Raw genomic sequence first — 22,288 nt, forward strand, 5'->3', positions numbered from 1 at the left:
ATAATAATAATAATCCGTGGCGCTACAGCCCATGAAGGGGTCAAGACCGACCAACCTGCTGCTGGCCTCACGGCCACATGCCGAAGCAGAGGTAGACGATCATCCAACCAGAATGGAGGTATCGTGTGGTTAGCACGATAAGCCCTTCAGCCGTTATAGCTGGTTTGCGTAACCGGATTTCGCTACCTATCGTAGCTCCCCAAGTGCATCACGATGTTGGGTGGGCACTGGTCCCATACACTGGCCGAAATTTCATGAGAAAATTTCTTCCCCCATAAGGACTCGAACCAGCGTGCATTCCGTAACGCGAGTCCTAGGCAGGATGCCTTAGAGTTTAGACCATTACGCCACAGCGCGGGACCAAGAACATTTATAATTATACTGCAAAGCGAAAGAAAAGATCACAAACAGATTCAAAGCTTAAGATCTATAAGGATATATTAATATTATTAATTTGGATAACTAAACGAGGAAACAATACATTTCATTAGACAAAATTATATTTCTAACTTAATTTTGAATTTCGATAACGTTCAGCAATCACTGGTGTCACGTGATAGAGAATTCCATAGACGAGTAATGATACGTCTAAAACTAGCTACAAACATTAAGTCTTACGTACTTAATATTAATAACTAAACGTTTACACTGAACCATTATTAATGTAATAATCTTTGGACTCATAGTAGGCTTTCTTCTCGTAGAACCAATCAGGTATGCTGCAACAACTTGTGCGTAGTGTCCTGCTATGTTCAAACTTCAGAGAGGCAACCAAGACATTACAAACTTCGTCTTATTTCGTAAAAAAAAAGTTAATTGAAAGTTCCGTACATAAATAAATAATAACTCTATAAATACGACAATAATAAAAGGAAATTGTAGATCTATTTAGTTTTGGAATAAAATAATATTATTAGATTTGACAAAAAATATCCTAAGCCGTTAAAACATGAAAGGGTAGAAGTGGAGGACAACGAATATTTTTGTAACAAGGTGTAACAAACACGACAGGCCTTCTTATGCAGAGCGAACATCGGCGAATAAAGAACTTCGCCATACTCGATAAATCTGAACGGAACATAGCGCTTGTAATGCATGATATTGTTACAGTTCGTAGTTATTTTACAGTATCAAAAGCACTCCTTTATTATCCTCTTTATTTTTTTTATCGAAGACGGCCATTTAAGTGTGCTTAAATGCGAGAGGCTCATGTCAGTAAATTTACTGAAATGTAAAAGAATTCCTGCGGGACAAAATTCCGACACATCCGGCGACGCTGATATAACCTCTGCAGTTGCGAGCGTCGTTAAATAAAACATAACATTAGAAGACGGCAGAGTATAAGTAAATATTTACCGATATATTAAAGTACTTTTTCTAAACGTAAAAGAAATATTATTGACGATGGAGATGAATTTCTGGAGTTACTCTGCCAGTTCACACTTGCAAATAATGTGTTCGGAAAAGTCTTAAAAAATGTAATTGCAAATATCAAAAGTATAGTCCTACTTGACAATAAATAAAAATAAATGAAATTAAAAGTTCCGAAAGGACAAAAGGCTCTTATATTTCCAGTGATAGCTCTAATTTCACTCACTTGTTCACTGATTACAATACACAATTTGTAGGTACTGTACATCTAATTTTATATGCTTCAAATTATATGAATTGCATTTTGGACTGTATTTTAGCAAGTACCGAGCAAAACTTGGGTAAAAAATACAAACTATAATTAATGAACTCCGCACTAAACAACAGAAATAATTTGTTTTGTTCTGTTTTTTTTTTTTTAAGAATGGACACACTGTTTGTGAATCCTGGTATCGCATTGGTTCCATTCAAGATCAGAAATAGAGTAAGATTTCAAAACACTGAGATAGATGGCCTACCAAGCTCAGATTTTGCAAATGTCTCCCAAAATCTTAAGTTATTCTTTTGACAGGACATTGTCTTATTATTTTAATCTATTGTATAAGCTTGTTACATCTCAAACACTAACGCTGTATTCACTACAATACCACAGTCTACTATATATAGTCGCGAAGCTTAATACGTAGTTAATATGCAAACATTAGATAGTTGCTCACCACTAGGATCGCTAATATCGCCTCATTACAGGCAATGCAAAACAGTACCGTCACAGTCTATTGTTTCTGGCACCCTCAAAACTCAAGCTTCGTGACTGTATATAGTAGACTGTGACAATACCATCTGTCGTATAAATGTGTAAAACATTTTTACTTCTTTGTTTTGTGTCTATAAATTTTGGATTTCTGTTCTTTGCGGACAATATTTTTATCTCTGATATAATAATTGCCTAGGTATAGCTAATAATAATAATAATAATAATAATAATAATAATAATAATAATAATAATAATAATAATAATAATAATAATAATTATTATTATTATTATTATTATTATTATTATTATTATTATTATTATCACTATTATTATTATTATTATTATTATTATTATTATTACGCCAATATCAATAACGGCATAGCCGCCGGCGTAGCTCACGCGGTAGCGCGTTTGTCTACTGACCCGGAGTTGCGTGTGGGTTCGATTCCCGCTTGGGCTGACTACCTGGTTGTTTTTTTTCCGACGTTTTGCTCAACCTTACGGCAAATGTGTGATAATAATCTATGGCGAATCCTCTGACTCATTTCGCCAAATACTATATAACTCGCTATCACCAGTTCCATCGATACTAAAACCCAGTAGTTGATACAATGCTGTTAAATAAACAAGTAAAAAAGATAACGGTACAGGCAGCGATTAAGGTTCAATTTTAACGCTACGTAGAAGTCGTGGTAACAAATTGGAATCACACTTTGACATATTATGCTGGTCTAGTGCCAATGTTAACTTTCAGTTGACTTAAATGTAAGTCCGTGAACACACCGACCTTATAGGGTACCTGCAATTGGAATCATCTAGCTTCTAGCTAGTTCTGATACAATAGAATAAAATAACTTCCACATAATGAGGAAGGATTACAGAAGATAAACATTCAAGGAAAAGGAGAAGAAAGAATCAAAGAAGAAGGTCAGAAAGAAGGGAATACTAAAGAATTGAAATAACTTAAAGAGATAGGTGAAAAGAACAAACTAAATTATAGAAGAAAGCGAGAAGTGAGAAAAGAGGGAAGACAGAGGAAAAAAGAAGCAAGAGGCAATACGGAAGACAAACGGAAAAAAAGACGATAAAGGAATAAATTATAGAAAAGAAAGAGAAGAGAGAAAAAACTAATATATAAGTGACGACAGAAGAAGGAAAAGGAAGAGATAGTTGGAAACGGGAAGTATAAAAGGAAGGAAAAAGAAGTGATAGATGGAAGTGGTAAGTATAAAAGGAAGGAAAGAGAAGAGAAGAGATTGACAGAGTGGGAAGTGTAAAAGGAAGAGAAGAGCTAGATGGAAGTGATAAGTATAAAAGAAAGGAAAGAGAAGAGATAGATGGAAGTAGGAAGTATAAAAGGAAGGAAAGAGAAGAGAAGAAAGAGATGGAAGTGGGAAGTATAAAAGGAAGAGAAGAGAAGAGCCAGATGGAAGTGATAAGTATAAAAGGAAGGAAAGAGAAGAGATAGATGGAAGTGGGAAGTATAAAAGAAAGGAAAGAGAAGAGAAGAGCTAGATGGAAATGGTAAGTATAAAAGGAAGGGAAGAGAAGAGAAGAGATAGATGGAAGTGGGAAGTATAAAAGGAAAGAAAGAGAAGAGAAGAGCTAGATGGAAGTGATAAGTATAAAAAGATGGAAAGAGAAGAGATAGATGGAAGTGGGAAGTATAAAAGGAAGGAAAGAGAAGAGAAAAACTAGATGGAAGTGATAAGTATAAAAGGTAGGAAAGAGAAGAGAAGAGATAGATGGAAGTGATAAGTTTAAAAGGAAGGAAAGAGAAGAGAAGAGCTAGATGGAAGTGATAAGTATAAAAGGAAGGAAAGAGAAGAGATAGATGGAAGTGGGAAGTATAAAAGGAAGGAAAGAGAAGAGAAGAGCTAGATGGAAGTATAAAAGGAAGGAAAAAGAAGAGCTAGATGGAAGTGGTAAGTATAAGAGAAGAGATAGATGGAAGTAGGAAGTATAAAAGGAAGGAAAGAGAAGAGAAGAGCTAGATGGAAGTGATAAGTATAAAAGGAAGGAAAGAGAAGAGAAGAGATAGATGGAAGTGGGAAGTCTAAAAGGAAGAGAAGAGCCAGATGGAAGTGATAAGTATAAAAGAAAGGAAAGAGAAGAGATAGATGGAAGTGGGAAGTATAAAAGGAAGAGAAGGGAAGAGCTAGATGGAAATGATAAGTATGAAAGGAAGGAAAGAGAAGAGATAGATGGAAGTGGAAAGTATAAAAGGAAGGAAAGAGAAGAGAAAAGCTAGATGGAAGTGGGAAGTATAAAAGAAAGAGAAGAGCTAGACGGAAGTGATAAGTATAAAAGGAAGGAAAGAGAAGAGAAGAGATAGATGGAATTGGGAAGTATTATAAAAGGAAGGAAAGAGAAGAGAAGAGATAGATGGAAGTGGAAAGTATAAAAGGAAGGAAAGAGAAGAGAAAAGCTAGATGGAAGTGGGAAGTATAAAAGAAAGAGAAGAGCTAGACGGAAGTGATAAGTATAAAAGGAAGAAAAGAGAAGAGAAGAGATAGATGGAATTGGGAAGTATTATAAAAGGAAGGAAAGAGAAGAGAAGAGATAGATGGAAGTGGGAAGTATAAAAGGAAGAGAAGAGCTAGATGGAAGTGATAAGTATAAGGGAAGGAAAGAGAAGAGATAGATGGGAGAAACGAAAGAAAGAGAATAAAAGGATAGATGGAAGATGGAAGGAAATAAAACAGAAAAGAAAGTAATAGTAGAATATGAAAAAGGGAAAGAAAACAAGGAAAAAATTAGGATGGAAGGAAAGACAGCATAAAAAAAGAAAAGATTTGAATTAAAGAACAAACAATGAGAAGAAGATTTTCCTATTAGATATTTGTTGTACAGTACAAATAAACATCGGATTGTTATACGATATAGCTACGAATTATTGCATTCGTCAACTTGCCTCGTACACAGAACGACACATGAATTTGCTTTAAAAGTTACACTTAACAGTGTGATATAGTGAGGTTCGATGCAACTTAGCATGAAACAAGTTATGTAGTGCCAGACCCAGTTCTTTCCATCTCTTCTCCTGTAATTAGTCACACTATACAGCTATTGCCAGTAAAGCTGCGTCTAGTCAGTCCCCGAAAGCACAGTTTTCTCTCTCTTTGGGTCGGGTCAGAGCATAGCGTGCAACGCACCACAAGTAATTTATCGATTTCGGGAGCTAAGGGAGGGAAACCAAAGCCTCCTCCTCCTCCAAGCTCACAAGTCCAGGCAGGCAGGTTGGCTGGCTGATGCAGGTAGTCAACAAGCAAGTATTCTTGGTGCCCCGTGGCAAGGCTAACCAAGCCACACTACGCGCCTACTTCTGCCCCATCCCATCATTCTCAACTCTACGGTTTTTATTTTTCGTTTTAACATCCGCAGGTAATTGTTACGTACAATCCATTCCATAAGGACTGATTTACACTGGAAGTACATTCATGCTGCGATCAAGGTCGGTTTTCAGATCGATCAAATATTATTCATTTGTTACAGACACACGTGTGCTTACCTACGCCATACAGTACACAATCATTTCAGAAATATTTTACTCGGACATCATTGGAAAGGTGACATATTTCGTCTTTAGGTAGAGAGTCATTTCATCAATTCAAGCTTGTAAAGACACTTAATATTTTGCACATACAGAAAATGCACATCTGTTCAGACACGGAACGGAAATATTTTATTTTATGTTATTTTTTAAGGATTTGCCCAGAATTTCGTATAGTATCACAAATACATGACACAAACATGCTGGAAAATCTACAGTTCACTTTACTTCTACCTCACTGGGTCATCTGATGGTGACAAAAACACTAAAAATTAGAATCGGGACTGCGATTCTTCAATCGATTTCGCTGTCGGGTTGGAATTGAGTTTGTACCAACGATAAGCTATGTCGACATTTTGTTCTGAATCATTGAAGTTAAAAAATAGATAACTCTTTGCGTTTCTTTTATCACTTTGTGGCTTTTGAGCAAAAAATCTTTGAACCAATTTGATGATTCATGTCCACGAAACAACCTACTTTCACTATATTGAGTGAGTGATGCAGAAGGAAAGGGTCATACGTTGAGGGGCGATTATAAGGAAAAAATGTTATAATATAAACATGTTCTATTCTCAATTGTTTTCGAGAAACAGCTGCAGTATTTATAAATAACAGACATGTCTCCTTTTCTTCCTCCGCATTATTGCTCACATTGATGCAGACGCAAGCAAAACGACATTAGGTTGTCTATTGGATTTGTCATGTTGATCACTTGCATTTGCGCTGTCAATTGACTATTTTCTTGTTTGTACTGGAAATAAAATTTCTCTATTCTTATTTTCAAAAAAGTTAGACTCACAAAACATATCTTTTTCTTGGAAAACCATGACAGTTACAGAAATTTTTTTTAGTTATTTGTGCTCTACTACCAGTATTTTTTGGCAGTTCATATCGTTTACACTCTGTATTATCCTGAGCACGAGTCTTACTCATTCAGGAGTGAGCTAGTTTATCTTTCATTGTATTTATTAACTTGTATTCATTTCAAACTTACTAGCAATAAAAAAAATAAACAAATTATATATAAGAATTCGAGTCATTGAGACGTTTGGCCGCAGAATATAATTAAAGAGCTTTCTCCCAAAACAAGTTAAGTCCATTTCCAGTAATTTGGTAGGAAGGACAAAAAATTGTGAATGCTGTTTTGATTTATGTTAGATGTTTCCTGATGGTTTCTAACTGTTGTAGGCCTATACAAATATATGTTTTCAGCATAGGTAAAATAATAAATCCTCATTTTAAATCCTTTCTAAATAGGACCATTTCTAAAGAAATAAACTAATACAAATTATTTGTTATGTTTTTTATTGACCAAAAGTCCAGGAACAGTGCAAAACATATTTGTGTTTATAAATGTATACTTTACATTCATACAAAATTCTTATCATACACCTCGACTTGTATGCAACAAGATGCTACCTGCTGCCCTAGAGTCAACGGTGAACATCTGACAATAACAGGGCAAAACTTCTAACGGTATGCGGAACCATGTACATATACATTGACTCACCTCGTACTCGCTTGCTGTCTCCTGCATTATCTTCTGGCCGATAATCCGAATCATCAGTGTCTATTCACTTATAACTGGGGCTCGGAAGTTGATGAAATATCATCTTTTCTCTGAGACATCACAGACAATGAAGGATGCAATACAAATCCGTTTAACTTCAACCAACTAATATAGCCTACTTTTATTTTGCATTTTTTGTTGCATTTTTCGGTCTGTTATTGCCTACTGGTCATTTTTTAGGAAATATTCTACTTTTTGTTGCATTTTTGCCCCTTTTTTGCTCATAAACGGACTTTTTTTACGGTGTAGTCGTAGTCTATATTCGAGAACCTGCTGCAGATTGCTTAAGCAAATCGATTGCGTCATACAGGAATTTTTATTATGGTTGCATTAGCCTTGACTTCTGATCACGTGTGTTAAGAGCAAATACTGCAGCCTCAGTGCTCGCAGTGAGCCTACTGTATCAAACAAGTGAAGTAATAAAATTTCCGGAAGTAAAACAAAGCAGATATATATATATATATATATATATATATATTTTTTTTTTTTTTGCGACAGTTAGTGACTTGAGTTTGATGACAATTTATTTTCCACAGATGGAAGTATACTATTATTTTGTTGGTATTTTACTATTAAAATCACGGTCATTTTTATTAATTTTAATGTCATATTTTCATAAATTTAAGGTCATTTTATAGTTAATTTTTCTGTGATTTTTAGATCATAAACTTTCGAGCTCTACTTATAACCTTCGATTTGCCACTATGAAAACCTCTGTCTTTCTCCATGTCTTGGCTGGCAGCTGCCATATTCATACTCAGCTGTTTACTTAACAAATGCGTATGCACGAAGGACTTCTGTTTCCTGAACAAATGTGAAGCTGCAAAAGACTTCTGTTTCTGCACAAATGCTGGAAGGACTGAAAGAGTTTCGATGGAAATCGGACTATGAAGTTAATTTGTCTTGCATGAACTCGTCATACTTCTGCCTCAATATTTACTTCATGGAAGTGATTTTCGAGGGAAAACATACAGCAAATCTCTGTCGACTGCAAAGAATACTAGGAATACAGCAAAACGTTTCTTTTTCTTCATTTTTGTGAACTTAACTCGTTTTGAGAGAAAGCTCTTAAATTATTAACGTGCTAGACATTAACAAGTAGCGGGACTTATTTGTCATGTGGTCCGCATAGTGCAAGGCCAAGGCCATTGGTCAATAAAATGAATGGTCACAGATACTTAAGTTCTACAGAAGAAGCATTGAATTAACCTTCAGTATGCAGGCTTGTTTCTCCCGGCGTTTCTTTTCCCGATTCTTCTGTCAGGCTTCTCTCTCTCTCTCCCCCTCTCTCTCCCCCTCCCCTCCCTTTATTTAGTAGCTATTAGGTTACGTCCATTTTCGGTTTTCCCCTTCAAAATTTTCTAGATTTCCTTCAGAGGAACAGCGAAACGTGGAGTGAGACAAGTGGCCAACAGCCTTGGAGTTCATATATATCTAGTTTTTCTCAGCACTGATCTTCATCGTAAGGACGCGTTTTCGCATACCTTTCAATGTTTCTCCTCACTCACTCACTCACTCACTCACTCACTCACTCACTCACTCACTCACAGTGAATTCCACTTCCCAGTCGTGTACAAATCTGGATCCGCTAACCTTGTACTGTATTCGCCACCACTTGAATCACAACGGGAAATTCTGACTATACAGAAAAACAAACAAAAGTATTTCCAGTGAAACTGAAAATCGAAAAATTTAAATTCTTGTTGACTTTCTTCATGATTATTTGCCACGAAATTTAGATTTAATCTTTAGAATTTAAAACTATTTGTGATATCCGATTCGGACACATACCGAAAAATGATATTCATTGTTTTTATGCACAAATGGTTGTGATAAATACCAGTAGCTACTAGCTATCACTCATTTATTTGCGGAAATGAAGGAATAACTGCAGAGCTCATTTCGCGCGACACAACAGAACTCCAATACTTATAATATGGAAATTGCAGGCTCAATATGTAACTATAAGTTTAGGTAATATTGATTGTAGGAAATTATATATCTGCAGTGAAGCGAAATTGAGTACACAGTGGTAATAGGATAGCGAGCAACTTGTTAACTGCGATTAGTGCTACATAAATACGATTGTTTTAACAAAGCTGAAGTTGTACATATCCGATTATAGTTTAGTCCTGTCAACACACCAGTAAGCATGTGTATGCATTGCACAATTTAGAGCTATTCCGCGTTTTAACTATTTTCAGTGGCGTATTTGTACTTCAGTCTATGGATGCTTACAGTGTTAGCATTCTCTTCCAAACAGCTGCATTTTCTCCTTACTTTATCGTAAAAATTAATGCAGGAAGTTTTAACTTGCAGTACATAAATGATTTAATGTGTATGTTTAATTTGAAAGATAGATAAAGAAAATAAAATTATACATTGAATCGTGTTTGCTGACATAATACAATGAATTCCACATAATCCCAAAAAAACAACACGGTGAATCTTTTAAAAATATTTTTGAAACGATACTATTACCATTAGTTGCAGCCAGCGTGCCGAGGATTGACAAAGTCGACCTGAATTTCTATGCGTGAGATCCTACATTCGTATCTCTCTACTCCCACATTTTTACCTGTAACGTGATTTGATATTGAGTAATAATAACAACATTATATTGTGAATCTTTTACTGATATTCACATATACTGCTTTAATAAATTATTTCTTTACAAAGAAGTTGCAGCGTGTTTGTCGACTAATGCGCTCTCATACTCGTGTTACGGACAGAGCGTGTTATCGGTGGTTCGACAGTCCTCAAACTACCTTAACGTAGGATATTATTCATTATAAATAATTAAACGTCATTTATTCGCAAAGTTAAGCCAAGAGATACTGAAACAATCAGCCTTGATGTTCCAAATATTTATGGCACGTGCTTAAGAAATGATTCATCACTTGCTGCTATGAGGTTTGTTTGAAAATTTCGTAGCCTGACTAGGATTATTCTGAAACAATAATTATTTTTCAACATAATCTCCAATCTCCCCTGAGATTCACACCTTGTTCCACCGGTGCTGCAATGCTGCTATACCAGCCCTGGGCATAAGAGGGGAATTGAAAGGGACACAGAAACCCCCATCCCATGTCCTTTTTGCTTACACCGCCTTATAAATAAATGGAGAGTAAGGCTCTGTGCATCACTGGTGAAATTAAGCTACCAGCGACAGCCGAAAGTTCTTAAAAGTTATGATGGTCGTTGATACAATCCGTCACTCAGTAATGCTTGCCTTCAGGTCTACTCGTATCGGTACGATACATAACAGTCTCAGTCGGGGAAGGTGGAGGTGGAGGTCTGCTCAGGCCTGTGCCAAAACCTCGTTGTACACAGATTTCTCGAGGTCTACAAATAAGCATTCTTCTCCTGCGATAACCTTTTCATTTGACAAAAATTTCTTTCCAATCAACTGAGTTTTGACCTTTGGAAGAAGAAAAAAGTCTGAGGGTGCGAGACCTGGTAAGTAGGGGGGTGCGGCAACAATTCGAACCGAAGTTTGTGTAGCTTAGCAACCGTGATTGCAGACGTGTGAACAAGTGCATTGTCGTAATGAAACAACACTTTCTTCTTGGCCATAGCAGGCCTCTTCTCGCGAATTTTCCTTTTCAGTACCTTCAGGAGATAATATAATATTCCCCGGTTATTGTTCTCACCTTTGCTAGAGAGTAAATCATGTTTATCCCCTTATGATCCCAAAACACGAACGCAATGACAGCTTTTGCTTTCTTTGGAGGTATATTTTCGAGTGTAGAAAAAAATGAGCGGCACTATTTAAACATGGTCGAGAGAGCAACAAGTGAAGAAATCGTAGAAAAAAATCCACGATATGGTGTTGAATGACCGTTGACTGAAAGTGAAAGAAATTAGGGAAGTTATGCGTATTTCAACTGAATGGGTGCTCTACATCTTAGTCACTGTCTTAGGCATGTCCAAGATCTCAACAAGGTGGGTTCCGCGGGGCAAAAGCACGTCCGATGTCAAATTACGAGGGATTGTCTGGCTCAATTCGAGAAAAATACGCCCTATTTTTTTAAATGGTTTGTGACTATTTATGAAAATGAATCCACTACTTACATACCAAAGCCAAACGGCAAACTTTACTCAAACTGACTCAGTATTTTCACATATTGGCTTGAAGTGAAACGCTGAAAATACCTCAACCAGTTAACTTGTCCTAAGAAGATTTAAACCCGCGCCCGCTCGTTTCACGGTCAGACGTATTAACTGTTACTCCACAGCGGTGGACGAGTGCTAGTTTATCTACTGGAAATTCGTCATATCTGCCAATATAATATACCTGTAGAAAAGTGTTTTTATTTTCTGGTCCAAGTTTTATTTCGTTTCGTTTTTAAACTCATGAAGGTTTACCAGTTCTTGGTTTAGTGATTTATTTATTTACATAGTTTTTCATTTCTTATTCATCGCCACCATCAACAAGCTGTCATGGCATTGGGCCTTATAACCCGTTTTCACCATGAATCGCCTGAAAGTGTCTTCAGAGGACGCACTTGATTTCTTCTGTCCTGCGATTTGTATTTCAAAATTAATTGTAGAATTCTGTCCCTGTTCATTCTCCGTACATGTTGGATCCAGTTAGTTTTTTATTTATTACTTTTTGTCAAAATGAGTTCACTTCATAATTCATTGTAAAATGTCTTTATTACGTTTGTAATTCTGTCGCGAATTTAGATGTTTTCCATAAAAACGTTTATTTCTGCTTCTGTGATTCTTCATTTTTATCGTTTTTTCAAGGTCCAGATTTCGCATCCATAAAAGAGTGTAGATGCTGCTAATATGTTATATAATTTTAATCTAGTTTATTTTAAAGCTGTGGAAGATAGAAAGTTATATTTATGATGCCTGTGACTTGCAAAAATTTAGAAGCATGTTCTGTCACATCTTTCTGTTATAAGACAGTGCATACCCCAGATAAATAAAAATTTATATCTTATATAGGGTAGACTGTATAGTTATTGACACTGTTACAGTTATCGACACTTTTCCATTCTTGTGTAAATAATAAGGTTCCTACTGCAAAAAGGAAGAAGGTACTTTCATTATCTGATGTACATTTCAATCCTAAAACAACACTGGTAATTCGTTTTAAATAGTTGGCTGCATTGTCGAATAATTCTCAAATTTCATAGGGCGTGTAAAAATAAGTGCAAATTTTAAACATTTTCTTAAGCATTTACATTTATTCTTTGTGTGCCTGCGTACATATTAGTATCAAGTAAGACATAATTTCAATTAGTATTATGATAATGAAACTACCTAATATATTAAAACTATTTCTACCACTTTTATTAACTCTATTGTGATGATTTACTCTCAGTGTCAATAACTAGAACCTTATATCTATTAAACTCAGTCACTGACACTCTATGTCAACAACAACTGTATTTTTGAAAAATTGATTTACAGCTAGAATTTTAACGGAATTTTATAGATCTTGCCATAATGAAACCATAATACGGATTTTAGAAGTGCTAATTTCACTTCTTACAGTTATTGTCACTGGGTGTCAATAACTGTATGTTGTGTGTCAACAACTATCTTATTCTTATTCACGCCTAGGCAGGCCTAGGTCTAATATGAATAAACAAAAACATTGGTACTCTTCTGAAGCATTGGAGACTGCTATAGACGCTGTGAATGGGCATAAAACTCATCTCACATATCAGTTGAGTGAACTCTGTTTTGAATTAATAATAATAATTGTCATTGCTCTGTACCCAAATTCTACGAGAGTCATACAGCCAGCAGATGTATCTTTCCCCTTAAGTGTGGATGCTGTGTTAGAACAGCGAAGGGCACACCCATCACAAGCATTGACCAAAGAATTCTTTGCCGCAATCCTGGAAAAAGTGAAGACACAAATAAAGGCTGAAACATTGCAGAAAGGTTTCAGAGCTTGTGGTCTATATCCTTGGGATAGCAATGCTATAGATTATTCAACATGTTTGGGTGACAGCAATAAAATAAAAGCCAATGGAAATGATTTACCTAGTAGAGATACCAATGAACAGAGAACATCCAACTCTGTTCTCACATACAACAGATTCAAGGAAATTATTGGTCAACATTTGTTTTCGAAATTTGAATCTGTAGACAGAAACAACAACATTTGTACTAGGGAGAATGAAGAGTCTAAAATGTTGTTTACAATATGGATCGAGCCAGTATCTTCCCATGAAAGTCGGACTGAAATGTTGGAAACAATTACCAGCAGAGAATGATGGGAACAAAGAAAGAGATTTGACTCAAGAGGAAGATAATGTTTCTGTACTCGAAGAGGAAAAGTACATCTCAGATGCAAATCAATCAATAGGTGAATCAAAATCAATTCAAAGATGTGTAAATGATAACGCTGCTTTGGTTGATAATAGTCCACCAACACAAAATAACCAGGGTAAATCACCACTGTCAGATATTCTTGTATGGCCAAATACCCCTAAGAGTAAGGGGAAAAGAAATATTGAAAGAATGCTTTTTGTACTGACTTCAGATAAATGGCAGGAGTTACACAATGAGGAAGAAAAGAAGAAGCTTACATTGGAAAAAGAAAAATTCGAAAGGAAGAGAAAAAGAGAAGGAAAGAAAGAATAAAAACAAAAATAAATAAGTAAAGCAGTCCGAAAAGAGAACAAAGGTTTACAGAAACAAAACGTAAAGAAGACTGTAACTGAAAATAGGGTAGAAGAAAGTTTAAAAAATAAGCTAAAATAGAATGAAATTCTACAGAAAAAAAATGAAACTGCGAATCAGGTACAAGAAAAAACTAAGGTAGTCAGGAAACAACTTTTCTGTGATTAAGCTGCAACGAAATTTCAGTATTTGACAAGCCAAAATGATATTGAATTCAATATTTCAGAGAAAAAACAAAGACCCACTTTAGATGGACTATGTTTTAGATGTGCAGCAAATGTAAAGAATGATGGAAAAGAGTGTGATTTCTGTGAAAAATTGTTTCATGACAAATGTTTCTCAAATCTCCCTTCAACATCAAATTCCGGCAATAGTATTCACTATTGTGACCATTGTAAAACATTTATGGATGACATTCTACATGATCGTAAGTAGGATTCTATGTTCATTTCTCATAACCAGTTGTTGACCTTTATGTGGACAGACTACATAATTTATTATGTACTGTGAGTGTAATGTAGTCTAAATATCCTTCATTTCATTTGTGTAAAAGTGGACTTAAAAACAGCTAGGCTAGGTCTGGATATAAATAAAATACTTTTGTGTCAACAACTGTATCAAAGGTGTCAATATCTATCTAATAAGTGTCAATAATTATACTTTCTTGTAATTTTTTTATTTATTAATCAATTAATGACCATTAAAGTGTATCTGAAAATATCTGACTCACCCAAGATAACATAGGAGTTCTTTATAACTAGTAAAAAAATTTAAAACGCCTTAGTTACTGAAAATAAAGAATTGCAGGAGAGAAATGTAAAGAAAAGTGCTTAATGTGTCAATAACTATACAGTCTACCCTAATTTTGTTTTATATAACTACTTTAGATCTTTTGGAGCCTAGGCGTATAAAATGACAAGATTTTGGTCTTACCTGTAGATATTTTTTACCACGTTTTACAGATTATTTTCCTAATTTGTTTATAGACAGTTGTAATTATCCATTTAAATCGTAATACGATCTTATTCACTGCACATCGAGGAGTTTTCTATTTTAACATTTAGAGGATATAAAGACTATTCAGTGAGAATGTGATCAGAGGTTACTGGAGAAATGACAGGTAAGATGGCAGGAGAAAATCTCTGCGAATACATTCGTTTCGCTTAAAGCTAAGAGGGTATGTTGCAGTGGCGGCTGATTGACTGAGGCAAGTGAGGCCGGGCCTCAGTCACTTGGCTTAACATAAATCAAATTTTGTGTTTTTATATAATGTATTAGTTATTTGAATGAAGCATCGCTGTAGAAGCATTTTAAAACTTTGTGATGTATATAGACCTGTGTTGCAGTAAAATTTACTCCTGAGGCCAGAATCGCTCGTGCCGAGTCTGGTTGTGATGTATATAGACCTGTTTTGCAATAAAATTTGTTTCTGAAGCAAGAATCGTTCGTGCCGGGTCTGTCTTCTGAATTTCCTGTATTTTCGCGGGGTTTGAGCTTGCGCTTAAAACGTTGTAGCCGAGACACAATTCGTCTGGCCTCGTGGCCTGGTCAGGTTTCACTCCTCACATCCATGGGCCGGCCTCAAGGGTAGAGTGGGGTGAGAATAGCAATGGTGACTTGTCTTCCTAAATAGGTCATAAATTACACAAATTCCAGCTCTTTGGCAGGCAGAGACCCACACTATTGCCTCCCCTTACGTCTCAGTTTATGACTTAAGCGAGGGTGTTGTACTATTGTACTTCGTAGTACAGTAGTGAATCTGGGCCAATGTTGTTATGTATTTCGTGAAAATATAAACAGAAACAAATGCGAGAAATAATGCTGGTGTAGTTAATTCATTGTTAGAGTGTCCTTTTTCGAGAAGAAATAATATTGAAAGAAAGGAAGTTTTAAATAAAGAGAGAGTCTACCGAGATACCTACGACATCGCTGATAATTTTTCTGACACATAATCTTAAAACGTGAGTTTGTGTTGCATCCTGGTATGGGCAACATAAATGGTTAAGTGGTAATGTGGTGCAAAATAAACTTCTCTGTTGGCCTTGTTCGTTGCTGTCAAGGGAAAAAAATAAAAAGAACAGAAAGGAGGGGATTTTCAACACATAATGTGGGTTGCTTCATCACACTGAAACAATCACTGAAACTCACAGCATAACAGCTTATTTGGTGAGTGACATTATTTTTCATCAATAGTAGGCTAATAATAATAGACTAATAATAATAATACTAATAATAATAATAATAATAATACAGTAATCATGATATTAATAATATAACAATAATGAATATCATAAATAAACATTTCCTATCGGAGGCACTTAAACTAGTTGCATCTGGCCTCACCGAGGATTTCGATCACCGGCCGCTACTGGTATGTTGAGTATTGAACTCCAGCCCCCTGGATCTTTTCTCACAGTCTCAGTACACATTGGATTCTCAGATCAAAATCCTAGGATTCCTAAATAATTTAAACATTCCGGCGGCGAATTTTATGTTCTCTTACTTTCCCAGGACGGCAGTCAAAATTGCTTGTAACAGTCTCCTGTCCCTACAACGCGGCGTTCCGATTAGTTTAACTTCTCGTATGGGCTATAACGACATCAGTTTGAGAGAACAGTACTTTAGGTTTTAATGGAATTTTTACCTAAAAAGAATACTCAGTAGGGTAAAACTGGAGGTTTACATTTCTCTTCCAATGAAAAAAATGAGTGTATGTTGGTGACCAGGGAACGGATTTATATGGACTAAAAATATATGAAATATGTAAATATATATGTAGTTATTTTTACCAAAATATGGAATTAAATATGGATTTTTACCAAAATATGGAATTAAATATGGACTTAAAATTATAAAAAAATGACTATGTACGTTAAATATTGGTACATTTTAATCAAACTAAACAAAAAATATAATGGACGTACCTTATCTTCCAATGTAGTTTCAACAAAACACAATTTTTATTGTCTGTTACCATAACAATAGGTTACAAACATTTCTTTCAAGTGCTGAAAAGTGAATCTTCTTCTATTGTCTCTGAGGATAGATTTATACTGACTAAAAGAGCGTTCGACGTCACAAGAAGTAACTGGTACATAATTCAATTTCACAATGTCTGCTGGGGATAAGTCCAAGTTAATCTTCACTGTTGATTCACCACTCATCACAGCAACAACCTTTTGTAGTTCTTCATATCCAGGGTTTTTTGAAAGTACAGTGTCCACCTTAGCTCTTACTGCATCTGCAACTTTACCTCTACCACGATTCAGTTGTTCCACAGTACTATTTATAATTTCAAAACTTTCAGATAGTGAAAGGTGCCTATTTTGGAGACTTTTGAGCGTTTTTATGATGCATGAAAATGTATGCTGAATGTGAGCTAAGTCATTCTTCACACTTATGTCACAGGTAACTGTTTTCGCAGTATCAATTGAGACTGCATCTTCAGAGTCCAATGCAAGGAGAACATTGTTAATAGAGTCCATATGTTCGGCATAATATTCAACTGCTTCTAGCCATGTACCCCATCTAGTTAAAATTGGCTTTGGTGGCAATGGAATTTCAGGGTACATTTCTTTCAACACGTTAACTCTACTGGGAGCTTTGAGAAATACTTTTTTCACTGATGAAATCAACAAATCTACTTTAGGGAAATTGTCTCTGACCACTTCTGCCACACGATGAAATGCATGCGCCACACAAGTAAAATGAGTCAATTTAGGATATACAACAGATAATGCTTGTCCAGCTTTGACCATATAAGGGGCAGCATCGCTAATAAAGAATAACACATTATCGTACATAATACCCTTTGGCCACAGGATACCCATAGCTTCGTTGAACAGTTTAACTATAGTTTTGTTATTGCACTTTTCTAGAACATCACAATGTAAAAGAATTCGTTCAGAATATTGTTCACTTAACAAACCGATAACTACATTACCAACAAGTCTACCTTCTTTGTCGGGAGTCTCATCAATGGAAACCCAAATTGAACTATCTTTAATTTCATCTCTTATCTTCTGTATTGTCTCATCGTAGATGGATGGAGCATACGTCTTCCTAAGTGTTGACTCATCCGGGATTGTATGTTGAGTATATTTTTCAAGGAATTCCCTGAAGACCTTATTCTTTAGTTTGTAGAGAGGAATATCAGCAGAGATGAGAGAACGGCACAGGTCGATGTTAAACTCAGATCTTACATTCGATGTTGTTGGTTGTGTTAAAAACAATTGTCTCTGCTTGGAATTTAGTTGTTTGTTGGCCTGATGTTTACTAGTTGTAATGTGTTGTTGCACCAGGAACTTTTGTGTAGATGATACTGCACACTGACACAAATTACAAAATAATATTTTATTGTCAGTTGATAAACCATCTTCTTTAAATTCTGAAATGTAACTTGTTAGTTTTGATTTTAAATTGACTGAATGACGTACTTTTGGCATATTTACCGTCTTTATAGTATGATTTACAAAACTGAACCTATGTGTACTCTGACTGGCATTTAACTGTTGAGCTGCACAACTGAAGTCTGTTAAAAATTTTAAATTAAATTAATACAGTTTTGTAACTTACTTTCCCATTGTTGATAGGACTGCTAATTTTCAAATAACTCTGATGTTAAAGGGATTACTGAACATGTGTTTAAATCTCTATTGTTGAAATGTATTTTTAAAAGTTAATGGAATTTTGTTTTGTTTTATTGTTAAACCTAATATAATATGGACTGTTTTATATGAAATATGGAAAATATATGGAAATTAACGAAAATATGTACTAAACTCTAAAATATGGAAAATAAAAGTAGGATTTTTCAAACCTACACATTGTGAAACATAAAGATAATGCAAAATATAAATTATATTAGCTTTATAAGTAAATATGTATTTACATATAAATCCTTTCCCTGTTGGTGACACATTCTTTCTCAGTACATGTTTCACGCAATTCGCAACAATTAAATTGCGTTATCGCTTATACTTCATTTCCGAACGACATCATTTAACATGACCTAAATAAAATAAGCTAAAGTTTCGATCAGTAGATTACTTACACACAAAAGGCATTCCCTCTCTATAATCTCAAAGTTAAAACACTTGATTTCATTTATAACGGTTTAAAATAAATGCAGATATACAGTAGGCCTGCTTATACGAGAGAGAGTCAAAAAGTAACCTTAATAATTGTTTTATTAATTTAATGTGTACAATAAGACTACAAACACTTCATCATTTTCAACATAGTATAACAGGAACACTTGCATTGAACGTAGTGGGGGCTATGTTGAAAAGTGATGAAGTGTTTGTATCTTATTGTACATATTCAATTAATAAAACAATTATTAAGGTTACTTTTTGACTCTTCCTCGTACAATTAATTTTTTAGAGATTTGCATAAAATAGCTATGTGTACAATTGTAATCATTTCAAAGAATGTTTTCCCTTTACGAAAATTTGAATTGAAAAGTATCACGAATATTAAAATACAGTGTGGTTAAGGAGAAGTGGTAAATATTTTAGGGAATGATAATATGGACTATTTTGAATAAAAATGTTCATACAAAATATACAGGGACATCATTTTATTTTTACTTCAACTTTTATTGTACCTGAGTTTTTGAATGTACTTCACTCCCACCCCTTCTACTAACGAAGTTCCACCTGTCCTCCACACAGAACCAAGGCTGCAGTACTGAGTTAGTGATTATAGTACGTTTCAGAAATATGTTCGCGTTTTCCAGTGAAGAAAACTTCCAATATTGAATCATATTTTCGCACAGGTACTGTCGTCCGTTTGCCTACGTCGCATCCCGATTTCCCCCACCTGCTTCTGCTCGCTCCACTGTAAAGACTAGTGGCTGGGCTTTCTTAGCTCTTTTCTGAAAACATTAATTTCTGTTAGGAATTAATTGGAAGTTACGTAATATTGTACAACTGTTTAAAATAACTTAAATAAAAGGGACTCGTTATCAAGTGATTCCTTCCCCCTCCCTTTCTACAATCCAGCGACATAACCACTTGGACGGACAGTAGGTAGCATGTCTGAGTAATTTTATCTGTGCGGGTCGGGCAGAACTGAAGACTGAATTTACAGTACGTAAGGTACACTTTTATAGAGCAGGTACAGAATTATTTCAACATGAGTTACTAAATATGAAGGACGAAACTGGCAATTGGAATTAGATGCAATAGTCTATAGTGCGATAATAGACACAAAAGAACTGAAGCCTGTATCTAAATGAACGGCCACCATTTTCAAAAATGTGTTTAAATATCCATATTATGATAATTTTTCATTTTAACTTCATTCTCTATATCGTGCGCTAATGTGCTGTAGACAGTATAATATACACTACATAATGAATACATTCGCATGGATAACTCAGTTCGTGAGTAAAAACACTTATTGTTAATACTGTACTGTATTTTGATTAAACAAAACCTAATGAAAATTATCACACTCAAAATCGCGATATTTCCTACTTTACGTAAATGGACGAACTACTTTTCTTCCTTCCTGTACCTAGTAAAGTGATTTGTTTGTATTTTAAGCCAGTATCATCGAACTCCAGTCGTGGAAGGAGGTAGCAAACGGTGTTTCCAGGTCTCAATCATTAATCCAAAGGTATAGCCAGGTTAATATTAAAAGTGTTAGTAAAAATAAAATGATGTCCCTGTATATCCAATTTTCAGTGGTTGTGGAAATACAGCTGTTTGATTGTTAGGCTACGCATAACAAGCATTATAAGTGACAAAAAGGAAAGATAGAATAAGTGATTAGGATTACATTTATTGTTCATTTAGATGGTAGATTTATCAGTTTATTTAGATGGTAGATGTATCAGTACATTTCAACAATTTCTGCACTTTTCCGCTTTGTTGGCAGCAGTAAGTGTTGTTTTTCTGTTGTTTTATGAGGACAGCACTATTTATAATGCAAGCGACCAATTCATACTTTGTGTTTACTTTGTTTTTGTACACTCCGACATTCATCCATCCTCAAAGACGGAAATCGACAGAAGTAAGGTCTGGAGACATTGGTGACCAATGCAAGTGACCACTGTGGTCGATCCATCGTTCGGGAAATATTAAATTTAGATCTGTGTTAGACGCCTAAAATGTACCGGGGCTCCGGCGTGCTGGATTTCTGCAGAATGTTTATTTACTCCTGAATCACCTTGTATATTTAACTTTGGCAAACCTTACCCATACTATAGCAGTAAGGTGTCCTTTATTAGGGGTAGTGGCTACCTGGGAGCTATGAGGAAGTTGACAGGATTTACAACGAATAGTATAAATAGTAATTAAGCATCGCCTATAGGCCTACATAATTAATGTCTCCGAAGCAAAGAAGTATGGAGACATACAGAATATGTCACTTCGTTTATCTTTTGATTTTATACAAAAGGCAAAATAAAACTATCATTTTAATCAATTTCAGTTCAAAGCCATTCACAATTTTCGTTCCAAATAAACAAGTGTATAAGTTTTCACGAAATTGATTATAGGCCTATTGCATGTCCATCATTCCCGGGTAAATTTGATCATAAACACTTAATATAAATAGAATTCAACCAATATGGATAATCGCTGCACACGGAAAGAAAGCCAGAAAGACAGAAAATGTAAATAGATTTGTTTTTTTAGTTAGTTATTTAACGACGTTTTATCAACGACAAGGTTATTTAGAGTCGATGAGATTGGTGATAGCGAGATGGTATTTGGCGAGATGTGGCCTAGGATTCGCCAGAGATTAGCTGCCATTGACCTTACGGTTGGGGAAAACCTCGGAAAAAAACCAACCAGGTATTCAGCCCAAGCGGGGATCGAACCCGCGCCCGAGCGTAACTTCAGACCTGTAGGCAAGCACCTTAACAGTCTGAGCCACGCCGGTGGCTTAGATTTTTTAGTTGATTACGTACTTACAAATAGCTTTGAAGAACCCGAGTTTCATTGCTGCCCTCGCAAAAAACCGCCATCGTTCCCTATTGTGAACAAGATTAATCCAGTCCCTATCATCATATCCAAACTCCTTCAAATCCAATTTAATATTATCCTCCCAACTACTGTACGCCTTGGCCTCCCCAAAGGTATTTTTCCTGAGCTCTTCTAACTAACACTTTTATACGCATTTTTGGATTCACCCATACATGCTACATGCCCTGCCCATGTCAGATGCCAAGATTTAATGTTCCTAATTATGTTAGGTAAAGAATACAATGTGTGCAGCTCTGTGTTGTGTAACTTTCTCCATGAATGTTATTCATTTCTCTTAGCCCCAAATACTTTCCTAAGCACCTTATTCTCGAACATCCTTAACCTCTGTTCCTCTCTCAAAGTGAGATTCCAAGTTTCACAGCCATACAGAACAACCGGTAATATAACTGTTTTAT

The sequence above is a fragment of the Periplaneta americana genome, chromosome 9, assembly GCF_040183065.1.
Source record: "Periplaneta americana isolate PAMFEO1 chromosome 9, P.americana_PAMFEO1_priV1, whole genome shotgun sequence".
Classification (NCBI taxonomy): Eukaryota; Metazoa; Arthropoda; class Insecta; order Blattodea; family Blattidae; genus Periplaneta; species Periplaneta americana.